The following is a 17,027-nucleotide window of genomic DNA, read 5'->3' as shown; positions in this document are numbered from 1 at the left end:
AGAGCAAACCCCCATTAACGTCAAATGAAAGTCTGTACAAACTAGAGGATTACACAGTGCCTTCTCCAAAGAATCTAAAGACCTAATCCTACTTTCAAGGAATAAAGCATCATGCTCCAGATTACAACATTTTCTGGAAGGGACAAAGGACCTCATTCACTTGTCATTTAAACTGGTGCAAATCAGTAGTAACTCCACTGAAGACAATGGCATTACAGCTGTGTAAGTGAGAGAAGAATCAGGCTCATCTCTTTTCTTCATATTTGTATAGTGCCAACCACACAGATGATGCTAAATAAATACAATATAATAACAGTAAGGAAACTATGAAGTGCTAATCAGGACAGAAACAAATCGCTGCCTGAAGACTTCATTAAGAGGACGGGTTACTGTGAGTAAATGTCAGGAGGATTCAGGAATGCACTGTTTGTATATATAATGTGGTTCTTAATAAAAACACTGGTATTTGAGCTTTAAAATCTTTATTAATTGCCAGCACGATATTTGACAAACTATGTGCACATTTAATATCATTCTCAGTTCTGTCATAGGTTTGCTGGTATGAATCTTCATGAACTCTTTTGTTGGCAGTTAACCTGGATACAACAATGGATGCATTAATTTTTCATTCATTGGCAGCAGAAGGCCAGCATACCTTTGCCATGTTAACTGCAGGGACCTCATCTTAAAAGATAATGCAAGCCCTACAAAACTACTTTGGACTCATTCCAAATAAATTAAATATAATATATAGTGGAATGGGTTAAGTTTTGGCAGTGAAACCAATTAATTCAAGGAACTTGACAAGCTATACACTTGTGTAGTGCTGAGCAAATGGCACAAAAAAGGGATTTGTGGGCATTCTTTTGATAGAAAACTTTTGATAGCATTTTTGAACTCCTTTCATTCACTTTCTGTGAATATTTCAATGGGTAAATTTTTGTTCAAAAGAAAGTTCATGGGAAGAAATCACATATGTATTCACATGTATTTGCACAGAAATGTCCAGCAACCATCTTAAAAGCTCTGCATGCCCATGAGAGTCATGCAATCGATGAGCAAAAATAATACCAGGTGACTTATATGAACATTGTGCAAACAGTGACTTGGGAATTAAAAATACTCAAAGCAATAGTTGCAGGGCATAGTCTGTGAGCAATCCATAGGATCATATATGTTTGCATAAACTATTCACTGAATAATTCTAAATGACAACTTCATAATATCTAGTCTAATCACAGATAATTTGCAAACCGAAATTGGGCTAAAACATCAAACTATTGACAGCAAGCAATTAGCCTAGGAGCAAAGTTTTGACCCTGAATAATGAGAAGTGCTAAAGACTCTAAGAAGTCCACTAGGGACTTCACTCTTGCTATCAATTTTGTATGGAAGGTGCTCAGATACTGAGTAATGGGTGTCAGTGTAACCCCCTAAAAGATAGACAGTTTTCTTATTGGCTTCAAACAGTACATTGGCAACATGGAAGCAGTGAAAAAAGAAAAAAAGAATGAGAGCAAAACTTGTAACACTGGTTTATTTCACCATGAAAGATAACGCCATCGACCCACTGTCAGCTATGGATCCACTACTAGTAGCAGACCTCCATAGGTCTAGTCCTATCACAGCTGCTAATGGACACAATGCCTGACCCCCAAGTTTGACACTTGTTTTGGTAAGAATAACACACATGGGGCTTGTGGAAAAGGCACCTTTTCCATCAAGTGATCCCATTGGTTTCAAAGAGACTACTCCCAGGTGTAAATGTTCTCAAGGGTTGAGTAAGAGCTTAGCAGTCTGGCCTATTCTTATTTTAGCTCAGTCTGTTCCTTAAAGGCTGCAGAGAACTCTTAAAACTCTATATAGTCCAGCCACTAGATGGGAACTGATAGCCACATGATGCAAGTAAGGGTTACATATCTCTATCTATCTAATCTATCTATCTAATCAGGACAATTTGTAGATTATATGAGAAAGCACATTTTCCCACCTCATCCCAATATTTTGTCAGTCAAGGTTCAGATAAGTCTGGTCAAAGTTCAGAAATGATAGATGTTTAGTCCAAAAACTCTCCAAGGGCTAAGTCTTGGCTTTTCCAGGAGTTTTGTATATGGAGCATTGCTTAGATGCTCCAGGAGCAACCCAGGGAACAGACTGGGAGGGATGGACAAGCCAAGCGCCATTTCTGTAGCTGGTGCAACATATGTCTCACAGCTCCAACCAAGCTGTGCATTAAGGAGTTCACAGCTGATGCTTCATCCCCTTCCAGCACTGGAGGAGTACAACAACTCTGCAGAGTCTCTTGAGGTTGCAGGAAACCAGTGCAGAGGAATCATTTTATGCGTCTTTATTCTTCTCAGCCAGATCTCAGGATGAGTAACAATCTCTCTTAGGTATTTACATGATCTCCATTATCATAGTGTCTTCACGTCTCACAATCCTTATTTTAATACATTTAGCATCACAGCATCCCTGTGAGGTAGGAAAGCTCAATTATCCCCATATTACACATGAGGAACCGATGCACAGAGCGGCTTAGTGATTTGCCCAGGGTCAAATAGAAAGTCTGTGGCAGAGCAGGGAACTGCTCCCCAGCCTCACAAGTGTCAGGGGAGAGCCCTAACCACTGGACCTCCCATCTCACCCCAAACCTTTTAACCTGCACTTGGAATATAGGAATTGCTGAACTGCATCAGACCCCAGGTCCATCTCATCTGTTATCCTGTGTATAAGGTGTTTGGCAAGTTCTGCAGTTTTTCATTTATTTTGACTACTATCTTTCCAAGTATTTGACTTCCTCTTTAGCTGGTTGTGAAACATTTATCAAATAAATTAATCAAACATGTATGAGATTTTTGTCTCTGCTGTTCTACCCCTATTGTTGAGACCTGCCCATCCCTTGTATGGATAAGACGTGTCAGAGTAACAATGTGAGTCTGGGGAGGCTGACACTGACATATTCCTCATTTAGAGAGGCAAGGTGGGTGAGATGCAGTAATATCTTTTATTGGACTAACTTCTGTTGGTGAGAAAGACACGCTTTCAAGTCCAATAAAGGATATTACTTCATCCACCTTGTCTCTCTAATATCCTGGGACCAACACGGCTACAACAATCCTGACATTCCTCATTTAGCAGTCCTGATTTTCTTTTAGAAGGTACAAAGGTTTCATTATAGTTTGGTGAAAAAGACACTTTATTGAAGCTCTTCTGAGAACAGCCTTGTAGGCTTGAATGGGACATAAGATTCAAGCTTACTAGTCTGTGACTCCAGAAATGTAGCTGGGACAAAAACCAGGGCAGTAAACTTGTTAGCTTTTGAGGACTATGCTAGTGACAGTTCAGGACTATGAGAAATAAGAACATAAGAATGGCCATACTGGGTCAGACCACAGGTCCATCTATCCCAGTATCCTGTCTTCCGACAGTAGCCAATGCCAGGTTCCCCAGAGGGAATGAACAGAACAGGTGATCATCAAGTGATCCATCCCCTGTTGCCCATTCCCAGCTTCCGGCAAACAGAGGCTGTGGACACCATCCCCGCCCATCTTGGCTCATAGCCATTAATGGACCTATCCTCAATGAATGTATCTAGTTCTTTTTTCAACCCTGTTTTAGTCTTGGCCTTCACAACATCCTCTGGCAAGGAGTTCCAGAGGTTGACTGTGCTTTGTGTGAAGAAATACTTCCTTTTGTTTGTTTTAAACCTGCTGCCTATTAATTTCATTTGGTGACCCCTAGTTCTTGTGTTATGGGAAGAGGTAAACAACACTTTATTCTTACTTTCTCCACACCAGTCATGATTGTATAGAACTCTATCATATCCCCCCTTAGTTGTCTGTTTTCCAAGCTGAAAATACCCAGTCTTATTAATCGCTCCTCATATGGCAACTGTTCCATACCCCTAATAATTTGTTGTCCTTTTCTGAAAATTTGCAAGTCCAATATATCTTTTTTGAGATGGGGCGACCAGATCTGCATGCAGTATTCAAGATGTGGGCGTACCATGGATTTATATAGAGGCAATATGATATTTTCTGTCTTATTCTCTATCCCTTTCTTAATGATTCCCAACATTCTGTTCACTTTTTAGACTGTTGCTGCACATTGAGTGGATGTTTTCAGAGAACTATCCACAATGACTCCAAGATCTCTTTCTTGAGTGGTAACAGCGAATTTAGGCCCCATCATTTTATATGTATAGTTGGGATTATGTTTTCCAATGTGCATTACTTTGATATTGTGGCACTGTAACCGATGGTATTGTACCAGGACAGGTCAAACACTTGGTTTTCAGATCACCTTTAACTGTAATATTTATGTATAATATTGTAGCTACTCCAGAAAACAATTCCTAATATGCTACTAGTGAGTTGAGGTCTGACTACGAAAACCACTGTTAAAATGTCCATTATCTTTTGTACACCACTGAAAAAAAAGAGGCTGTGAATCATGGTCATATATTTCCTAATTAACCTAGCCTAATGAGAAGAGAAATGTAGAGAGAGAAAAAAAGTTCAGCTGCTGAATTTCTATCCAGATTTTTACCTCAACATCATCTCCAGGAAAGACTGACAGCTCAGGGTTTAAACTCAGGCTGATGCCTAACTCCCTTCTGTCCACATATGAATCGCTCTAACCCTGGACTTGAACCAAGGGTCCCAGGACCCCACAGCAGTAAAGGGGTCAAGCCTGGACCCTGAAGTCAAGCCGTATTGCTTTATAGTGCAGATACAGCTGCAATGGATTCATGCCCTGGGAGACCAACACAAAGTATCCTACAATCCCATAAGCCAACTTTCTTTGTCCTATGGACAGTCAAGTTTGGTGGACAGTCAAGTTTTCCCACTTGTGCCACGAACAAAGGGCTAGAGTGGCTACATTTTGGAAGGGCTCTAGGAAGTCTGGGATATGGGTGGTTGGAATCAGGCCCACATAGTGCAGTGTAGACACAGAGCCACAGGCCGAGACCCAGGGTTCAACAATTCCTAACCTGGAGTTACAAATGAATGTAGACACTCAAGCTCTAGGTTAACAAACCCAAGGTCTGCTAACTCGAGTTCTACTAACCCTGGGCTTATGTTGCCATGTAGACATACCCATGATATGCACAAAAGCTCCATTAGGATCAGTGGGCAACACATGAGCAGGGGGTTGGACTAGATCATCTCCTGAGGTCCCTTCCAACCCTGATATTCTAGGATTTAAATAACCCCCCTACTCTCAATGGCAGGGGTTACTCACAAAGGTAGTTCCATTAAAATTAATTGACCACTACTAATAAGGGATTCACTATCTAGCTTTCTGTGCCTCAGTTCCCAGTCTTCTACTTTTATGTTGTGTCCCTTAATAAAATAATAATAAATTTATTTATTAATTATTAATTATTATTATTATACTTGTATTACCAATCATGGACCAGCAGCCATTGTGGTGGATGCTGTGCAAATACAACAAAATGATAGCTCTTCAAGAAAGGAGCTGTCTCTTCCTACATGACTGTACACTGCTCTCAGAATGGGATCCAGATGCTGAGTGAAATTAATTCCCAGACTGTTCTGCATATCTCCACATCCATTACCACTTAATTTTAATAGTAAATGTGTTATATTTATTTAAGAAAACTTGTGAATAATTAACATATGACAAATACCTTTTCCTAATGAGATAACCAGAGTGCATCATTTCAAAAAGTCTGTTTTTAAAAAAAAAAAAAAAAAAAAGTGAAAGAAATAGTCCTTCATACTGGAAACACAGGAGATCAGCAATCTAATCACATCTCATTCCTCGCTAGGAAAAAGCTAAGATGGAAAAATAATCATCTAAATTTAATCTGAAAAAAAAAAGTTTTGCCATTGTGGATTTATTGAATTTTAATTAAATATTGTTTAAATGAGACTGCTTTGTAAGATATTAAAAAGCAACTGGATATATTTGTCACTGGCTATTTTCTTATTGTAATTGCAATGGGAAGCTGTAATCTTTTTTAACACACAGTCTATTTATTATACACCAACAGTTCTCCTTTTGCAACCTTCTATTTATCCTGAATAACTAAACCAGGGGCAGGATATTGGTTCCAGCTCAGTCTTCTTATATCGCTGCAGAGTTATCAAGAAACAAGAACAGATAAAGAAGTTGACATTCTTTCAGACAGGAGATTCTTTGTATACAAAAACATACACCAACGCCCTTAGTGAACACTGCAAATGTCACCAAGACAGCTCTGAGTGCATGATGTTTTTCCTTCCCACGTAACTTTTTACTCCTACTCTAACATTGGCATTAAGGGCCTAATCCTACAAAAGTCCCACTGATTTCACTGTGAGCAGGATTGTGTTCTTGCTTGCTCATACTGAACATTCAAAGGTATTCTGGTTTTCACACTGGCACTTCATGTTCTTTCCTAACTGCTCGCCATGAGATAATTCTGTATGTGGGCACATGCAACTAAGGATCATTTTAAAAATCAGTAGGAGCACTACATGTGCTTCTGAGGCAGAATTTCCCCCATGTTTTCATATAGCAGCATTTTTACAATAGATCACATTCTGCTGTCAGTTACATGTCTGTAAATCAGGCATAGCTAAATGAAGTTCATGAATTTGCTCTGGATTTATACTGTTGGAATTCAGATTCTCATCAAACCCCTATTGAATTAATTGGGAGTATTCCACCAACTGAAGTCAGAATATGAGCATGAGTAAAGTTACTCATGTGCATAAGTGCTTGCAGGATCGGCACCTTAAAGAAATCATGTTATAAGGCTAACCCTGCTCTCAAAGTCAACTGAAAATCTCCCAAGATTGATTTCAGTAGTGGAACTGCTCACATGAGTAAGGGTTGTTAGGTTAATGACATACACATTGAAAAGTTAGATAAAAATATAACCACTCTTGCTGGACAGTTGCAATGTAGCACTACTTTATTTCTTATAATTTAGAACAACACAAGAACCCAAAAACAGAGAGAGAGAAAGCAGGCTGCTCCCTGAGGCACAATTCAACTCACTTTGCTTCTAGACTGGCTCTTTCCAGACTGACACAGGTGACCCAGATCACATATCTTCCCTCAGAGCTCCCAAGCGTGCAAGCAGATCCAATAAATCCTTCACATTTTAGGTGACAGCTTGTCATTTTTAACTAGTTTCCAAAGCACCACAGAATTACTCATGTGAGTATGCAGTACAGGATGTACTGGACCCCTTTCAACTAGTTTCCTGAGTTATTAACCCCAAATATTATTGAAAAGCAAATGTGTATCCCATATACACTCACATAAGAAGTGAATTTATTTACATTAAGTCAGTAGTCAGTGGAACTCAAGAGTTGTTCTGGATTTAAATGAGATCAGAATCTGGCCTAGAGTGATCAACACCAAACTGCAGACCAGCTTCCCATGTGGAAATGAACTAAATTCTGTAGAATACCAAAATCCAAACATGGAATAGAACACTTGATTGGAGTGGATATGCCTACACAATGCTCTCCTCCAAAACTCAATGATATATTCCATTGGAATTTACTAGGAGCAAATAAAAACCTGATTCAGTCTCTGCTAAAATCATCCAAAGTATACCTACACCACCTCCTTAATCAATGACCACACTGAATGATGCCAAAACCCAACAACCTCTTTTCAGCGTTTTGGGGTCGAAACTCCAAGGGCATGAGAATTCTTGCCCCAATACAGAGAAACCCACACTCACATTAGTTCAGTGGGATTATGTGTATGATTAAAGTTAAGCACATGCTTATGCCATTCACTGGATTGGGGTCAGGGAACTCAACATCTAGCAGGATCAGGCCCCTACTCTATGCAGACTCTTATCTTCTGAGTGCAGAAGGGAAATAACAAGTTAATACAAAATGGTAGGTTTTCCTCATTCTTTTATAGGAATCAGACCCAAAAAGAAAAAAAAAATCTCATTAAAAATATATATATATATATATTGCCTGGTGGCCAACAATTCCTCTTGTAACTATTCTTCCTTTAGGGAATCCTCTCTGTCTCTGCTTCATTAAGTGGCTCAAAATTCCTTTTCACAGTAATTCCTCCTTTAGGGAGTTTTTCCTCTTTCCTGTTTCATCTCTTCTGCATTATTTGCTCCTCTGATGCATGCCTGATCACTAGCAAAAAGGATGCTTCTTTTCTAAATCATAGTGGTGCCACAGCCAGTCCTACCTTCACTTTTTCATAATGGCTCTCAGTTTGCTGGGAATCAAGCTTCTTATCTGCATCTGCTGTAAAGTTTACAGTAATGATTTGTCATTAAAACGATGAAGTAAACAGGTAAATGACAGAACAAACACTTCTTAGCTCACCAAGATGATAGTACATATTATAATTTTTATTTTAGTAGTGCCTAGAGGCCCCAATCAGAGATTAGGCACTCACAGTGCTAAAACAATCCACTGATGAGGGTCTGTTATGGGTCCCCATCTGTGCCCAGTCCAGAGGATATGAGTTGTTACTGGAGGTAGTCAGCAATTTTCCATCTGAGCAATTTTCCAATGGAAAATGCTCTTTTCATAAAATCAAAACTTTCTCTTTTGCCAAAAAAATATTATTTTCTCTTGGATCTAGGGAAATGATGGTTCCCTGTTTGCCTGTTTGGGAAGGGTCTTGTCAGTTTCACTTCCAGTCAAACAACAGGCAAGCTGAAAAATTCCAGTTCATTTCTCCCAAAACAATTTTTTTTTAAAAAAAATCCCTTCCCACAAAGAAAAATCATGTTTTTGACTATTTGGCCTAATTCAGTATGATCTTTTTTCCAAAAATATGATATGATTTTTTGGGGGAAAGAGGGTGGACTTTTCATAAGATCAAGCTGTAGCAGCTCCTGAGTTTAACTCTGGAAACCCATAGTGCAATTTGCAGTATTAGATGGTGGACATCGCAGTAGGAATTGTAGACACATGTAAGAAAGTGATGGTCCCTGTCCCAAAGAGCTTGTAATTTAATACTTCACCAGTATCTGAATTGGCCTTATGTTCTCTTCCAACAGGCAGTCAGATGACATAACTCCCTTTTTGTCTTTGACAATTTATCCCCAAAGATTAACACACCCTTGTTTGCCATGGTTCAGTATAGGTCATACACCAAGGGCCTCTGGTGGCACACCCCATTCCATGGCATGTCCTCTCAGGAACTACAAGTTGTTCTCTTGAAATTTCTTATAAAATGCAATATAAATTGAATGCACTGAACTATACTGTGAGTCATCCAAAAACAAAGTCCCTGCTGTTAGGAAGACTGATGAAACTAAAGTCTTTTTAATGCTGAATAAATAATGGCTTACAACTAAAATCACCGGTGGTAAGATGAGGCCCTAAATTTGCACTAATTTACATAGCTGCCAATAAGCATCATATTCACCACATGCAAGCCTAAGTATAGATGTGACAAGCTGCTGCTTTTCCACCTCCACTGTTCTTTGCATTACAGAACTGTTGAATTTGGGGAGTAAAAGCTGGCCATATTTTCCACTTCTACCCTGAGCACCTCAATACTCTTTTGAAGTAATTCAGGATACTTTTAGCTCCTTTTCCATACTTCCACCTCTCCTTTTAAACACAAGAATTTCACCCCGGTGAGACTTTCTCTCACCAGCTCCATTTTTATTACTCTTTTGCTGACTTCCCAATAGACAAAAATCAAGTTGAAAGGCTGGTTGTGCTTTGTGACAAACACAATCTGCAAACTATTTTTTTGTACATTGGACATACTGGAAGCACAGACAGCTCCTGGTAATTGTGCTGTCTATAGCATTCCTTCTTTTAACAGCATCTTTAGGAACATGCTAAAAAGAAACATTTGGAACCTAGTTGGGTCACCTTGATTACCGTGGGTTATACTGAAACTGAGCAGGAGGTACCACATAGCAACCCACATCAGGAGTGGACCAGAGAGAGTCACCTTTCCTTCCCTGGCTTCTTCCTGGCTCTGGGAGCAAGTCAATTACTTCATTAGTTCCATGGAGCAACTTACCTTGTGTCTGTTTACTGCCCGCTGAGCTACTCTAGCCAGCAAGTTTGGGTGGGCAGAATCAGTGCTTCTCCTGCCCCCTCCCTACCCAGTGACTCACAACAAGGAGTATTGGGTGAGTAGTGCAGTAACAGTCATACACCTCTGGAGTTACAATCTAATCAGGTCTGAACAGGAGAGTAATTAGCAGCCTTCGCCTGGCTGAATAGGGGTTTTGCCAATAGAGTACCTTTCAAAGTAAAGTACTACTCAACATGAGTAAATTGGCAGTATTGGTCCCTTTGAACCTGTTCCAGCATCCACTGATATCAATGGAAAGAACTCCAAGTACTTCAGTGAGCACTGGGTCATACAGTTAAAGGCTAGAAGGTACCACCAGATTATTTAATCTGACCTCCTGCACCGGACAGGCCACCAAATTGTTATGTTCATAGCAGACAATCAGGCAAATTAGATAATCAACATAGTGTGCTCGTTCTGGGAATTTGCAATGTAATGGTACTTTACATAAGGACATAAGAATGGCCATACTAGGTCAGACCAAAGATCCATCTAGCCCGGTATCCTGTCTTCAGACAGTAGCCAATGCCAGGTACCCCAGAGGGAATTAATAAAACAGGTAATCACCAAGTGATCAATCCCCTGTCGCTCATTCCCAGCTTCTGGCAAACAGAGCTAGGGACGCTGTTGCTGTCCAACCTGGCTAATAGCCATTGATGGACCTATCCTCCATGAATTTATTGCATTCTTTTTTGAACCCTGTTATAGTCTTGGCCTTCACAGCATCCTCTGGTAAACAGTTCCACAGGTTGACTGTACTTTATTTCTTAGAATTCAGAATAATTAAAAAAAAAACCCAACACAGAAAGAAAGAAACAAAGCAGGCTGCTCCCTAAAAAGATAGAGGCACACCTCAACCCATCTAATTTTTGACTCACTGACTGCTGCTATGCCCAGATCATATGTTTCCCTACATAGCCCAAATACCCTGTAAGCAAGACGAGGAAACCTCTGAAATTTGCAAATTTACAAACCCCATCCTGACCAATCCCTTTACTGAGACCAATAATCTGGATTAGACTAAAATATTAAAGCCCTCCAGAGACTATGCTATTATGATCCATGCAGGGACTAGAAGGGACTGAGGTGCATCAATGTCCAAGGTCTCTGAAATGGACGGGAATTGATTTGGTGAGATATGTCCCAACGAACCTAGCAAGAAATCAGCACCTCATACTTCAGAAGAAGGCAAAAAGACCCAGCTCCCTGCCAATCTGACCTTGGGGACAATTCCTTCCCAACCCTAAAGATGGCAATGAGTTTGGTGCAGAGTGTGTGAGCAAGATCAGGTTCTTTGTGAATAAGGATTCAGTGACAGGTCAAGAGAGGTTTGGTATCTCATGTAATTCAAGATTTCAGAGCCATTGTCAGTCTATATCGGTAGCATTATATCATCTCTGGGACATAGCACTCTTATTATTTGTACTTTTTGTCAGGGAGGAATATTTTTGGTGACTTGTTTGTCTTTAGAATTTTTTCCATTTTACTGGTCTCGGGGATTGGTTTACCATGGCAAGAGTTCAGAACCAAGAGCGCTAGGAGGGTTGGCTTGTATCTGGGTCAACATGGTTGTGGTAGAACAGCCATGTCTCATTAAATTGTCTCCACCTGTCTTTATAAAAATTGCTACAGAGATACTATTTTTATCATAGATTTTTAACCATTCTGAATATGTGGGTGATATCTGGTCTTTCCAATGTTATACGTAAGAGAGAAAAAGATATGCTCCATGCAGGCACAATCCTCAATTGCTGGCTTAGGGTAACTACTTTGCTTTTTGCATCATTAGAACAGTGCAAAAGGAGCCAAAACACAGGGAATCTTCTGACCCCAAATGGCTGATTTTTCAAGAGGCTCAAGGGAGCAAATTCTGTTGACAATCAATGTGATTTGGCTGCCTAATTCCTGTAAGCTCCTTTGAAATTAGTATCAACCTATATTATTTGTTTAATTTATTTTAACATGACCAACTTGCCCCTTTTTATTGTCAAGTGTCTGATGTATATGTTGTTTGATTGGTTCTTGTTTTATTTTCTATCCTAAACACCAGCAAGCAATGGTATACAATCAAAGAAAAAGCTTTAAACTGCAGAAAACATGCAATGTACGGCTGTTTCAAATCTGGGTGGAACCTTTTTGTCCCATCAGCAAGTTCTCAGGAACAAGGCTTTCAAACTCAACAGGGCTGGAGTCATTTTTATGGTAGTCTTGCTCTTCAGTCTATGCTTGTTATATACAGAAAGAGTGTGTTACTAATGTAGGTGCAGTCTTTTTAGTAATAAGACAGAGACCTCAGGTATCTAATCTTGATTGAAATGTATTAATCAGTTGTCAGTACAGTGCATAACAGAGAGACACTTTCATTACACCATCTGTGGGAAGGTACATAGTCTGTGTAACTGAAGTTTGCATATGATAACAAAGATGACAGACTGATCCCAGTTTGACTCATTGTCTGTAATGAGACCTTGTTATAGGTACTGGGTTTACTATCTCACTTTAAGCAGGTTCCTCTTTTCACATTCAAACTTATCTTTTTTTTTAGCACATTTCCAAACTTCCCATCATATTTCATAAATTTCTGACTACAAGATCAGTGTCTGGTGTCATTGTTTATGCCATTTATATATAGATATAAATTTCCAATAAATACATTAAATTTGTCAATTTAACATCTGTTGGTCTTGTACACTGCTTGCAAAATCATTTACTAAGTCATAGACTCATAGACTTTAAGGTCAAAAGGGACCATTATGATCATCTAGTCTAACCTCCTGCACAACGCAGGCCACAGAATCTCACCCACCCACTCCTGTAATAAACCCCTGACCTACGTCTGAGTTATTGAAGTCCTCAACTCGTGGTTTAAAGACTTCAAGGTGCAGAGAAACCTCCAGCAAATGACCTGTGCCCATGCTGCAGAGGAAGGCGAAAAACCACAAGGGCCTCTGCCAATCTGCCCTGGAGGAAAATTCCTTCCCGATTCCCAGTATGGAGATCAGCTAAACCCTGAGCATGTGGGCAAGATTCACCAGCCAGACACTCAGGAAAGAATTCTCTGTAGTAACTCAGATCCCACCCCACCTAACATCCCATCACAGGCCATTGGACATATTTACCGCTAATAGTCAAAGATCAATTAATTGCTAAAATTAGGCTATCCCATCATACCATCCCCTCCATAAACTTATCAAGCTTAGTCCTGAAGCCAGATATGCCTTTTGCCTCCACTGCTCCCCTTGGAAGGCTATTCCAGAACTTCACTCCTCTGATGGTTAGAAACCTTAGTCTAATTTCAAGTCTAAACTTCCTGATGGCCAGTTTAGACTCAGACTCATAGAATATCAGGGTTGGAAGGGACCTCAGGAGATCATCTAGTCCAACCCCCTGCTCAAAGCAGGACCAATCCCCAATTTTTGCCCCAGATCCCTAAATGGCCCCCTCAAGGATTGAACTCACAACCCTGGGTTTAGCAGGCCAATGCTCAAACCACTGAGCTATCCCTTCCCCCAAATCCATTATATCCATTTGTTCTTGCGCCCACATTGGTACTGAGCTTAAATAATTCCTCTCCCTCCCTGGTATTTATCCCATGGATATATTTATAGAAAGCAATCATATCTCCCCTCAGCCTTCTTTTGGTTAGGCTGAACAGGCCAAGCTCTTTGAGTCTCTTTTCATAAGACAAGTTTTCCATTCCTCGAATCATCCTAGTAGCCTTTTTCTATACCTGTTCCAGTTTGAATTCATCCTTCTTACAAATGGGACACCAGAACTGCACACAGTATTCTAGATGAGGTCTCACCAGCGCCATGTATAACGGTACTAACACCTCCTTATCTCTACTGGAAATACCTCGCCTGATGCATCCCAAGACCGATTTAGTCTTTTTCACAGCCATATCACATTGGCGGCTCATAGTCATCCTGTGATCAACCAATACTCTGAGGTCCTTCTCCTTCTCTGTTACTTCCAAGTGACGCATCCCCAGTTTATAACAAAAATGCTTATTATTAATCCCTACATACATGACCTTGCACTTTTCACTATTAAATTTCATCCTATTACTATTACTCCAGTTTACAAGGTCATCCAGATCTTCCTGTACGATATCCCGGTCCCTCTCTGAATTGGCAATACCTCCCAGCTTCTTGTCATCCTCAAACTTTATTAGCACATTCCAATTTTTTGTGCCAAGGTCAGTAATAAAAAGATTAAATAAGATTGGTCCCCAAACCGATCCCTGAGGAACTCCACTAATAACCTCCTTCCAGCCTGACAGTTCACCTTTCAGTATAACCAGGCAGTATATATTTTGTATCTTTTGCAAACCGTCTTTTTCCACAGTAGCTTAACAGCATTCTCAAAGTCTCTTGGTAGTTTGGTGTACCTAGTAGGCTTTAGGCTTAATACATGTTGGGCCCACCAGTCATCAAGTGACAAGACGAAAAAGAAGATTTCCTTTCCAGACAGCAAGAATTTTAATCCATTGTAAGTGTGGTAGTCAACAAAGCTGCTGAAATATCTGGTCATGTTCTGAGCAATAGCTCTGCTTCTCCATCTCGTTCACAATCTGATAGAATTTTTGGGTGTGGATGAGGCAAACTCTTGGACTAGATTAGTGGCTGCATTAGAGAGATAAACGGGAGAAGAGGAAGAAAAAGACACAGGAATTGAGACCCAAAGAGCACTTTTAGGTTTCTGTTATATTTTAAAGTATCTGAGAAGTGGGATACAGGAGAAAGGAAGGGAATACAATGTGAGTGATGTAATATTCACAGAACAAACCCTGCACTGTGGGTGACAGTCACTGAACCTGGCTCAGGGGGTATTAATCACACCTCCCTGCACAAGCCAAATTGATTCCTATTGAGGGATGTCAGCTTTCAATCCTGCGAGAGGCTCCACAGAAGAGAGGCTGCTGAGAGGATGACCTGGGCCTGCTGCTTTCCCAGCTGCTGCCTCCAGGGTCTACACAGCTTACATTCTGGTGTGAATGGAGTCCTGACTCTACAAATAACTCTGCTGCCTTTCTCTAAGGTAACTTTCCCACTAATGTGAAAGTGAATTTAGTCTGAATACAACATGAGTAAAGATGGAAGGACATGACACAGGCTATGGCAAAAATCAGCTTTGGGATCTGCAGAACCTGCTCTGCACCTCAATGAAAGCACCTCTCTCATGTTCCCCAATCCATCTTCTCACACCTTCCAGCCCCCCTCTCTCCTCGCTCTGGGCAACATCCTGCTCACACTCGACACCTCTGAGCAGAGGCAGCCTTCTCTTTCACATCACTTCTTCCTGGGCTGTAAAAACTGCTCCCGTTCTACAGCTTGACCCACATTCCCCCCCCCCCCCCCCCCCCGCCCCCAACACCCCATCCACTTCCCTACCAACATCCCTCAGGTGGAGCCAACCCATCTGAGATTACAGACAGGAGACTGCAATGCCTGGGGTGTCACTTGGCTATGCTATGCCTTTTCAGCCCCCATGGGATATTGTCACAGGTGCCCAGGATCACACCAACAGATGTCAGGCTCTAGCTCTGTCAGGAGGGGCGGAAGGCTGCAAGTGCCCCAGTTGAGCAGTTCTGCTCACTGCCCTTGATGTAGCAGTTTAAGATGAGGCATTCTCCGCTTTCACCTGATTGGCACAGCAGCTGCAGCTGGACAGCTCTTCTCTTCTAGCCCCACCACAATGATGTAGCAGCTCCTGATGGGTCAGACTCCTCCCTACTTCACACTCTGCTGGTGCAAGTAATTCATTCTGGATCATTGTCTCCCCTGCTCAATTGGCTACTGCTGGTGTAGCTTTAAGCTTCAAGGAGGCTGATCCCACCCCAGAAGGAGTTATTTATCCCTTAGCAACTATAGCTGGGTGGAGGTGTGTCGAGGGGGTTACTGCAGGGGTTACTCTTCTCCCATCTACTGTTGTCTAAATTGTAGATGGATGAGTCATGGGTAGATCCTGTTGTGATAGGCAGGTAGCGTAGAGCTGTAGGAAAGAGATCTTTATTAAGTATGCAAAATGGTCAGCATTACATGCTGAGACTGAAGAGCCTATGCTCAAGCAGTCTTTGTCCCAGCTTCCATGCCTGAGCCCATGGTGCCATGCTAAACTAGATCTTTCCAGAAACCTGACCCTCTTTATCCAGTTCCACTCTTTATACTACAGCTTTGGCTGTCACCCTGTCCATCCTGATGTTGGTACAGTTTCGGACTTAATCCATAGAAACTCAGCACTATCCTACCATTAGTTTCTTTTAGATAGAAATATTCTTTTATGAATTGGTTTTGTTCAGAAAGCACACAAGGTTGCTTCACAAGTTTGGGTTTTTGTTGTTATCCTGTTTTGAAAAAGCCAGCTTTTGAGCACTGGGTGTATTTCCCTTTATTTCCTATTAGAGGTTTAGCATCCTTTCTGTAAGTGTTTGATGCAACATAACAGTCTGTTTCACTTTGTGTCGAATTACATTTGGCGACAATATAAAATGCAAGCGAGCCTGACATAACATGGCATGGGACAGCTTATGTATCATGTTCTATATGAAAGGCAAAGGAAGTGTCTTTTAAAAGGTTAGCTTGATTCTCTCCCACACCACAGACCCTTCCTCCCTTACCTTTAATCCATCAGCTCCTTTTGGTCTGCTTCCAAACTTGTTTTTGTGCCTTCTTTAAAGCTGGTAAAAAAAATCACTTTTTTATGGAAAAGGGGACTTTTTTGGCAAAAAATTAAAGAAAAATATTCTGTTTTTACTAGTTCTACTGTCTCCTAACCAGCCCTTCAGCATCTTCTTCAGCATTCCCTCATACTCTCCTCACCTATCTGTCAGCATTCCCCAGAGCTCTCTCCTCAGTCACCTTATCTTACTCAACCCTCTCTATTCTCTATTACCAACCTCATTTGCTTCCATGGTTTCAGCGACAGTGTAGTACGAGACCGGGGAAAATAGCTGATTTTTCAATCAAACCAAAATGGAA

The sequence above is a fragment of the Natator depressus genome, chromosome 3, assembly GCF_965152275.1.
Source record: "Natator depressus isolate rNatDep1 chromosome 3, rNatDep2.hap1, whole genome shotgun sequence".
NCBI classification, from domain to species: domain Eukaryota; kingdom Metazoa; phylum Chordata; order Testudines; family Cheloniidae; genus Natator; species Natator depressus.
This window is presented reverse-complemented; position numbering follows the sequence as displayed.